An 11,750-nucleotide genomic window follows, 5' to 3' on the forward strand; every position below is an offset into this window, starting at 1 on the left:
AGGCAAAATCTCTATGTGGAACTTTTGAGCTAATGATAAGAGTTTTGAAAGAAACACAACATTTTTTATTTTTTTTAAATGTAATAGATGAGAAAAATTACATTAAATCTTTGACATCTAATTGTTTGAGCTAGTGGTCTGGGTCTTGCATGTTACACATTGCCTTTGTGGCTGATTATTTTTAAAATCCTACCATGCCTGACAAAGTTCTGAACTGGACACAATTTTAGAACATACACAGACAAACACACACATATACACACACAGAGTACCACTACATGCCACACTCCCCCATATAAAACAAGAGGACCATGATGGTCCTGAATCGCTCACCTGTCCCAACATGACCCAGTTTTGAGTATGATGTCGTTTTTTCTATTATTTGAAATAGTGACCTAGTTTTTGAGCTCACAAGGTTTTTCTATTATTTGACCTAATGACCTAGTTTTTAAAGGCACGTGACTCAGTTTTGAACTTGACCTAGATATCATCAAGGTGAACATTCTCACCAATTTTCATGAAGATCTCATGAAAAATATGGCCTCCAGAGAGGTCACAAGGTTTTTCTATATTTAGACCTACTGACCTAGTTTTTGACCACACATGACCAAGTTTTGAACTTGACTAGATATCATCAAGGTGAACATTCTCACCAATTTTCATGAAGATCTCATGAAAAATATGGCCTCCAGAGAGGTCACAAGGTTTTTCTATTATTTGACCTACTGACCTAGTTTTTGACTGCATGTGACCCAGTTTCAAACTTGACCTAGATATCATCAAGGTGAACATTCTGATCAATTTTCATAAAGATCCATTGACAAATATGGCCTCTAGAGAGGTCATAAGGTTTTTCTACTTTTAGACCTACTGACCTAGTTTTTGACCACATGTGACCTAGTCTCAAACTTGACCTAGATATCATCAAGATAAATATTCAGACCAACTTTCATACAGATCCCATGAAAAATATGGCCTCGAGAGATCACAAGGTTTTTCTATTATTTGACCTACTGACCTAATTTTTAACTGCATGTAACCCAGTTTTGAACTTGACCTAAATATCATCAAGATGAACAATCTGACAAATTTTAATGAAGATCCATTGAAAAATATGGCCTCTAGGGAGGTCACAAGGTTTTTCTATTTTTAGACCTACTGACCTACTTTTTTATCGTACGTGACCCAGTTTCGAACTTGACCTAGATATGTTCAATATAAATACTCTGACCAACTTTCATAAAGATCCCATGAAAAATGTGACCTCTAGAGTGGTCACAAGCAAAAGTTTACACACGCACGCACGCACGCACGACAGACGCTGCGTGATCACAAAAGCTCACTTTGTCAGTTTGTGACTGGTGAGCTAAAAAACCACAAAAAACATAATTATATTACATACCACTAGTCCTAGGCTGAATGTCACACACCTTTTCTGTTAAGTTCACATCTGGTATCTCTTCATTCTACAAGAAAAGTATTACTACAGTTATGTAGGAGACAGATCACAAAATATACGGGGGTCAAAAAACTACCATTGATGGGTAAAACTAGAATTGTGTCCACAGGACATGGATGCCCCCAAATATAGCGCCATCTTCTAAATAGCGAAGATTTTAGTACAGACCATCTTCACATGAAGTGTAAGAGGAGTTGAACGCACCAAATTTCTTCACTATGGCCTATTTTGTGAAACTAAGAAAGGGCCATAATTCTAAACAAGAGTACCAGACTGTCACAAAATGTGACCGTCATCGAACTTGGCCTAATTCAAGGGCCATAATCCAAGAGTGTCCAGGGCGATTTGGGTGGTTATTGAACTTGGCCGAGATGTTATGCCCACAAACATAGTCAGCAAATTTGGTAAGATTGGAAGAAAACTGTTCAACTTAGAGAGTGGACATGTTTTGGACGCCGACTGCCCACCCGCCGCCTGCCACGGGTGTTCTTATAATATGCCCAGCTCTTTCAGAGACGGGCATAAAAAAGATAGCCACAGAAACAAGAGGACCATGATGGTCCTGAATCGCTCACCTCTTCCCACATGACCCAGTTTTGAGTATGACGTCGTTTTTTCTATTATTTGACATAGTGACCTAGTTTTTGAGCTCATGTGACCCAGTTTTGAACTTGACCTAGATATTATCAAGATAAAAATTCTGACCAATTTTCATGAAGATCCATTGAAAAATATAGTCTCTAGAGAGGTCACAAGGTTTTTCTATTATTTGACCTATTGACCTAGTTTTCGAAAGTACATGACCCTGTTTTGAACTTTATCTAGATATCATCAAGGTGAACATTCTCACCAATTTTCATGAAGATCTCATGAAAAATATGGCCTCTAGAGAGGTCACAAGGTTTTTCTATTTTTATACCTACTGGCCTAGTTTTTGACCGCATGTGACCCAGTTTCGAAACTGATCTAGATATCATCAAGGTGAACATTCAGATCAATTTTTATGAAGATCCATTGAAAAATATGGCCTCTAGAGAGGTCAAAAGATTTTAATAATTTTAGACCTACTGACCTAGTTTTTGACCGCAGTTGACCCAGTTTCAAACTTGACCTAGATATCATCAAGATTAACATTCAGACCAACTTTCAAACAGATCCCATGAAAAGTATGGCCTCTAGAGAGGTCACAAGATTTTTTTATTATTTGACCTACTGACCTAGTTTTTTATGGCACGTGACCCAGTTTCAAACTTGACCTAGATATCATCAAGGTAAACATTCTGACCAAATTTCATGAAGATCCATTCAAGGGTATGGCCTCTAGAGAGGTCACAACGTTTTTTCATTATTTGACCTACTGACCTACTTTTTGAGCACACCTGACCCACTTTAAAATTTGACCTAGATATCATCAAGATGAACATTCTGACCAATTTTTATGGAGATCCATTCACAAGTATGACCTCTAGAGAGGTCACAAGGTTTTTCTATTTTTAGACCTACTGACCTAGTTTCTGACCGCACATGACCCTGTTTCGAACTCGACCTAGATATCATCAAGATGAACATTCAGACCAAATTTCATACAGATCCCATGAAAAATATGGCCTTTAGAGAGGTCACAAGGTTTTTCTATTATTTGACCTACTGACCTAGTTTTTGAAGGCACGTGACCCATTTTTGAACTTGACCTAGATATCATCAAGATGAACATTCAGACCAATTTTCATACAGATCCCATGAAAAATATGGCTTCTAGAGAGGTCACAAGGTTTTTCTATTATTTGACCTACTGACCTAGTTTTTGATGGCACGTGACCCACTTTCGAACTTGACCTAGATATCATCAAGGTGAACATTCTGACCAATTTTCATGAAGATCTCATGAAATATATGGCCTCCAGAGAGGTCACAAGGTTTTTCTATTTTTAGACCTACTGACCTAGTTTTTGACCGCACGTGACCCAGTTTCGAACTTGACCTAGATATCATCAAGATGAACATTCAGACCAACTTTCATACAGATCCCATGAAAAACATGGCCTTTAGAGAGGTCACAAGGTTTTTCTATTATTTGACCTACTGACCTAGTTTTTGAAGGCACGTGACCCGGTTTCGAACTTGACCTAGATATCATCAAGGTGAACATTCTGACCAATTTTCATGAAGATCTTATGAAATATATGGTCTCTAGAGAGGTCACAAGGTTTTTCTATTTTTAGACCTACTGACCTAGTTTTTGATGGCACGTAACCCAGTTTTGAATCTGACCTAGATATCATCAAGATGAACATTCTGACCAATTTTCATGAAGATCTTGTGAAATATATGGCCTCTAGAGAGGTCACAAGGTATTTCTATTTTTAGACGTACTGACCTAGTTTTTGACAGCACGTGACCCATTTTCAAACTTGACCTAGATATCATCAAGATGAACATTCTGACCAACTTTCATAAAGATCCCACAAAAAATGTGACCTCTAGAGTGGTCACAAGCAAAAGTTTACGCACGCACGCAGGCACGGACTGACAGACGGAAGACGGACGCTGCACGATCACAAAAGCTCACCTTGTCACTTTGTGACAGGTGAGCTAAAAAGTCCATTATTTATGGTCATCCTCACATCAAAGCCATTCATCTGTAAAACTTTAACATTACAATAAGCATATTCTAAGTCGAAAAGGGGCCATAATTCAGTCAAAATGCTTGATAGAGTTGCCTCCTCCTTTTTACAGACTGGGGTCATGATGGTAAACAAGTATGCAAAATACGAAAGCAATATCTCAATGGACTTTGAAAATATTAGGAGTGGTACGCAAACTTTTACATTTATTCTAAGTCGAAAAGGGGCCATAATTCAGTCAAAATGCTTGATAGAGTTGCCTCCTCCTTTTTACAGACTGGGGTCATGGTGGTAAACAAGTATGCAAAATATGAAAGCAATATCTCAATGGACTTTGAAAATATTAGGAGTGGTACGCAAACTTTAACATTTGTGTGACGCTCACGCTCACGCCGATGCTTGGGCAAGTAGGATAGCTCCCCTATTCTTCGAATAGTCGAGCTAAAAATAAGTTTCAAAGCTATATGCCTTTAAATGATAGCTGTATGTACTTGCATGCAAAACTTGAACCAAGGTGTGACGCCGACACCGACGCCAACGCCAGGGTGAGTAGAATAGCTAGACTATTCTTCGAACAGTCGAGCTAAAAACACAGCATTTTCTTACATCCTATGAGCGGTTGGAAAGAGCTTACCAGAATTCATTGAAGCTGGTTGCCAGCTTAATACAAGAACCAGTACCAATACTTTCACCCCATATTGGTTGACCCTGTACAAATAACGTATTTTAACACTAATACATATAACGTCACTGGATTTACTTCTTTTGTTTCATCATTTCTTCTCCCAACTAACAACAAATACAAAAGTCCAATAAATTTCAGGACTTTTTCTAGCATTTTTAACAACGTTTTTAGCACTCTAAGTGTCAGTAATGAGTTCAAGTCCTTTCCAGGATATTTTCACAGTTCATAGGAATTTTTAAGGACATGCATCAAATTTAAAAACATTTCAAAATTTCACTCAGTTAAGCAGAGTAGTTAAAAAATCTAGAAAATATAAAACTGCAGCTTCTTTTCGGTATAATGACAAGAATTAAATCAAAAACACACCATACTCCCTTGTAGAATTGCACTCGATACTTTGTCTAAATTTTAACAAGAGGACCATGATGGTCCTGAATCGCTCACCTCTTCCCACATGACCCAGTTTTGAGTATGACGTCGTTTTTTCTATTATTTGACATAGTGACCTAGTTTTTGAACTCATGTGACCCAGCTTTGAACTTGACCTAGATATTATCAAGATAAAAATTCTGACCAATTTTCATGAAGATCCATTGAAAAATATGGTCTCTAGAGAGGTCACAAGGTTTTTCTATTATTTGACCTATTGACCTAGTTTTCGAAGGTACGTGACCCTGTTTTGAACTTTACCTAGATATCATCAAGGTGAACATTCTCACTAATTTTCATGAAGATCTCATGAAAAATATGGCCTCTAGAGAGGTCACAATGTTTTTCTATTTTTATACCTACTGGCCTAATTTTTGACCGCACGTGACCCAGTTTCGAAACTGACCTAGATATCATCAAGGTGAACATTCAGATCAATTTTCATGAAGATCAATATGGCCTCTAGACAGGTCAAAAGATTTTATTAATTTTAGACCTACTGACCTAGTTTTTGACCGCAGTTGACCCAGTTTCAAACTTGACCTAGATATCATCAAGATGAACATTCAGACCAACTTTCATACAGATCCCATGAAAAGTATGGCCTCTTGAGAGGTCACAAGGTTTTTTTATTATCTGACCTACTGATCTAGTTTTTTATGGCATGTGACCCAGTTTCAAACTTGATCTAGATATCATCAAGGTGAACATTCTGACCAATTTTCATGAAGATCCATTCAAGGGTATGGCCTCTAGAGAGGTCACAAGGTTTTTCTATTTCAAGACCTACTGACCTAGTTTTTGATTGCAGTTGACCCAGTTTCAAACTTGACCTATATATCATCAAAATAAACATTCAGACCAACTTTCATACAGATCCCATGAAAAATATGGCCTCTAGAGAGGTCACAACGTTTTTTCATTATTTGACCTACTGACCTAGTTTTTGAAGGCACATTACCCACTTTCGAACTTCACCTAGATATCATCAAAATGAACATTCTGACCAATTTTCATGAAGATCCATTCACAAGTATGGCCTCTAGAGTGGTCACAAGGTTTTTCTATTTTTAGACCTACTGACCTAGTTTTTGACCGCACATGACCCTGTTTCGAACTTGACCTAGATATCATCAAGACGAACATTCAGACCAACTTTCATACAGATCCCATGAAAAATATGGCCTTTAGAGAGGTCACAAGGTTTTTCTATTATTTGACCTACTGACCTAGCTTTTGACGTCACATGACCCACTTTCGAACTTGACCTAGATATCATCAAGATGAACATTCAGACCAACTTTCATACAGATCCCATGAAAAATATGGCCTCTAGAGAGGTCACAAGGTTTTTCTATTATTTGACCTACTGACCTAGTTTTTGATCGCATGTGACCCACTTTCGAATCTGACCTAGATATCATCAAGGTGAACATTCTGATCAATTTTCATGAAGATCCATTCACAAGTATGGCCTCTAGAGTGGTCACAAGGTTTTTCTATTTTTAGACCTACTGACCTAGTTTTTGACCGCACATGACCCTGTTTCGAACTTGACCTAGATATCATCAAGATGAACATTCAGACCAATTTTCATACAGATCCCATGGAAAATATGGCCTTTAGAGAGGTCACAATGTTTTCTATTATTTGACCTACTGACCTAGCTTTTGATGGCACATGACCCACTTTCGAACTTGACCTAGATATCATCAAGATGAACATTCAGACCAACTTTCATACAGATCCCATGAAAAACATGGCCTCTAGAGAGGTCACAAGGTTTTTCTATTATTTGACCTACTGACCTAGTTTTTGATGGCATGTGACCCAATTCGAATTTGACCTAGATATCATCAAGGTGAACATTCTGATCAATTTTCATGAAGATCTCATGAAATATATGGTCTCTAGAGAGGTCACCAGGTTTTTCTATTTTTAGACCTACTGACCTAGTTTTTGACCACACGTGACCCAATTTCGAACTCGACCTAGATATCATCAAGATGAACATTCAGACCAACTTTCATACAGATCCCATGAAAAATATGGCCTTTAGAGAGGTCACAATGTTTTTCTATTATTTGACCTACTGACCTAGTTTTTGAAGGCATGTGACCCACTTTCGAACTTGACCTAGATATCATCATGGTGAACGTTCTGACCAATTTTCATGAAGATCTTGTGAAATATATGGCCTCTAGAGAGGTCACAAGGTTTTTCTATTTTTAGACCTACTGACCTAGTTTTTGACCACACGTGGTTCAGTTTCGAACTTGACCTAGATATCATCAAGGTGAACATTCAGATCAATTTTCATGAAGATCTTGTGAAATATATGGCCTCTAGAGAGGTCACAAGGTTTTTCTATTTTTAGACCTACTGACCTAGTTTTTGATGGCACGTGACCCAGTTTCGAACTTGACCTAGATATCATCAAAATGAACATTCTGACCAACTTTCATAAAGATCCCACAAAAAATGTGACCTCTAGAGTGGTCACAAGCAAAAGTTTACACACGCACGGACGGACGCATGCACGCACGGACGACGGACGCTGCATGATCACAAAAGCTCACCTTGTCACTATGTGACAGGTGAGCTAAAAACAGTACCTTATCAAAAGAACAACAGTATTGCTTTCTTTTAGTAATTTAATTATAATAGTTTTTTAAAGTATGCTATAAAGGAGAAACTGGATATTACCATCATGAAATGGTTATGACAGCTGGAACTCTACCAACAATGTGTGTGTGTCCTCTGGTTTAACGTCCTTTTCAACAATTTTTCAGTCATATAAACAACACTGTCTACTTGTAGCAGTCAGTGATAATGCCGCCTCACTGGAATATCACGACGTAGACACGTGACATGATATCCCACCTAGTCACATTATACTGACACCAGTCCTATCACAATCCTCTTAATGCTGGTCGCAAAGTCTACTGACAATGTATTTCTGAAAGATAAAAAATATGTGTATAAGAAATGTGCAATACAGCTGAAAGATAATTTTTGAATTGCTTCTTGTTCTTCACATTAACAAGGTCAGAGTGCTTTTAATATTTATATTCAAAGAAAATAATGTTGGACAAACTCCATTTAATAAGAGGGTTACTGAGCGCTCACCTGTGTTCAAGGCTTCCAGTATGTTTGTATAACATAATGGTACAAGTACAGAGTTAGGTTTCTTCTATGTCAGCCTATATCATATACATGTCACACACATTTTTGAACCTAGGGCAATAATTTGAACAATTACGGTAGACGGAACAACTCTGATATGACACGCCAAATATCAAGACTCTAGCTATTATTGATTAAGAGAAGAAAATGTTCAAAGTTTCTTATATTATAAGCAAATAAGTACATGTCATACACAGGGGCATGGCCATTTTTGACCTCGCTGTATTCTCGACCGGTCGGGCGAGTGGTTTATACGTCCTAACTTTACTAAAATTCAGAAATTACATCTCCAAAAACGTCAACAAACTTTGAGATGGTTCAGTCACTACTGGATTGACAGGAATTTACCCGCGAATCGTAAAGATATCAAAACGTCATGCCAGTAATTTTCCATTCCACAAGCACGTGCGACCTGTCATTGTTATGTTTGTTTATCAACATGTACACACAAAAAAGCGCTTAGTGCATTCATTTTTTAACATTTTTACTTCAATTTTTCAACACCGCTTGAGAAATAATACAATTTGAATTGGCTATTTATACTTTGCGAAACAGAACGAAACGGAACAAACAGTGGGGTACCACATGGGGCATAGAATTTTATTCCATGCAGTATGTTATAAACGATTTATATTGTTGCGTTTCCCAGTCCAGGATATCTCATCACCGTGACTTATATTTTTAAAGCGTATACGTACATGTTGCAATATAATCTCTGCATAATCGCTATTTTCATTCATAATTTCTACACTGTTCCGTTCCGTTTCGCAAAGTATAACTATCCTACGAGGTAATTATACTTGGCGAAACGAAACGGAACTATTAAACAATGAAATAATAGTTACATTAATTTTTTTTCAAGGCTTATGAAATATGAAAAAAAATTGTTCCAAGCCTGGCTTGAACTTCGGAATTTATCCTACACCGATACAAACTGCGTTTTTATAGATTAAGATATATTGATTTTATTGGGACTTTAAAATTCCAAAATATTTTAAGCGATAAATCATTTAGGGATAGTCTTCACGCCAGGTGAATTTTTTTACTCTGATTTTCTGGTCGATAATAGAGATGTCTTAATTAACATGCAGGAGTTTACGAAGTTAGAACAATTTTTGTCATAGATATCTAATGGCAACTTATTTATAAAAGTACAAAACAAGAGGACCATGATGGTCCTGAATCGCTCACCTCTTCCCACATGACCCAGTTTTGAGTATGACGTCGTTTTTTCTATTATTTGACATAGTGACCTAGTTTTTGAACTCATGTGACCCAGTTTTGAACCTGACCTAGATATTATCAAGATAAAAATTCTGACCAATTTTCATGAAGATCCATTGAAAAATATGGTCTCTAGAGAGGTCACAAGGTTTTTCTATTATTTGACCTATTGACCTAGTTTTTGAAGGAACGTGACCCTGTTTTGAATTTTATCTAGATATCATCAAGGTGAACATTCTCACTAATCTTCATGAAGATCTCATGAAAAATATGGCCTCTAGAGAGGTCACAAGGTTTTTCTATTTTTATACCTACTGGCCTAGTTTTTGACCGCACGTGACCCAGTTTCGAAACTGACCTAGGTATCATCAAGGTGAACATTCAGATCAACTTTCATGAAGATCTATTGAAAAATATGGCCTCTAGAGAGGTCAAAAGATTTTAATAATTTGAGACCTACTGACCTAGTTTTTGACAAAAGTTGACCCAGTTTCAAACTTGACCTAGATATCATCAAGATGAACATTCAGACCAACTTTCATACAGATCCCATGAAAAGTATGGCCTCTGGAGAGGTCACAAGTATTTTTTATTATTTGACCTACTGACCTAGTTTTTGCTGGCACGTGACCCAGTTTCAAACTTGACCTAGATATCATCAAGGTGAACATTCTGACCAATTTTTATGGAGATCCATTCACAAGTATGGCCTCTAGAGAGGTCACAAGGTTTTTCTATTTTTAGACCTACTGACCTAGTTTTTGACCGCACATGGCCCTGTTTCGAACTTGACCTAGATATCACCAAGATGAACATTCAGACCAATTTTCATACAGATCCCATGGAAAATATGGCCTTTAGAGAGGTCACAAGGTTTTTCCATTATTTGACCTACTGACCTAGTTTTTGACGGCACGTGACCCACTTTCGAACTTGACCTAGATATCATCAATACGAACATTCAGACCAACTTTCATACAGATCCCATGAAAAATATGGCCTCTAGAGAGGTCACAAGGTTTTTCTATTATTTGACCTACTGACCTAGTTTTTGAAGGCACATGACCCACTTTCGAACTTGACCTAGATATCATCAAGGTGAACATTCTGACCAATTTTCATGAAGATCTCACGAAATATTTGGCCTCTGGAGAGGTCACAAGGTTTTTCTATTTTTAGACCTACTGACCTAGTTTTTAACCGCACGTGACCCAGTTTCGAACTTGACCTAGACGTCATCAAGATGAACATTCAGACCCATTTTCATACAGATCCCAAGAAAAATATGGCCTTTAGAGAGGTCACAAGGTTTTTCTATTATTTGACCTACTGACCTAGTTTTTGAAGGCACGTGACCCAGTTTCGAACTTGACCTAGATATCATCAAGATGAACATTCTGACCAATTTTCATGAAGATCTTGTGAAATATATGGCCTCTAGAGAGGTCACAAGGTTTTTCCGTTTTTAGACCTACTGACCTAGTTTTTGATGGCACATGACCCAGTTTCACACTTGACCTAGATATCATCAAGCTGAACATTCTGACCAACTTTCATAAAGATCCCATGAAAAATGTGACCTCTAGAGTGGTCACAAGCAAAAGTTTACGGACGCACGGTCGGACGCTGGACACCGCGCGATCACAAAAGCTCACCTTGTCACTTTGTGACAGGTGAGCTAAAACAAGAGGACCATGATGGTCCTGAATCACTCACCTCTTCCCACATGACCCAGTTTTGAGTATGACGTCGTTTTTTCTATTATTTGACATAGTGACCTAGTTTTTGAGCTCATGTGACCCAGTTTTGAACTTGACCTAGATATTATCAAGATAAAAACTCTGACCAATTTTCATGAAGATCCATTGAAAAATATGGTCTCTAGAGAGGTCACAAGGTTTTTCTATTATTTGACCTATTGACCTAATTTTCGAAGGTATGTGACCCTCTTTTGAACTTGACCTAGATATCATCAAGGTGAACATTCTCACTAATTTTCATGAAGATCTCATGAAAAATATGGCCTCTAGAGAGGTCACAAGGTTTTTCTATTTTTATACCTACTGGCCTAGTTTTTGACCGCACGTGACCCAGTTTCGAAACTGACCTAGATATCATCATGGTGAACATTCAGATCAATTTT

The sequence above is a fragment of the Mercenaria mercenaria genome, unplaced genomic scaffold (assembly GCF_021730395.1).
Source record: "Mercenaria mercenaria strain notata unplaced genomic scaffold, MADL_Memer_1 contig_613, whole genome shotgun sequence".
In the NCBI taxonomy this organism is placed as follows: domain Eukaryota; kingdom Metazoa; phylum Mollusca; class Bivalvia; order Venerida; family Veneridae; genus Mercenaria; species Mercenaria mercenaria.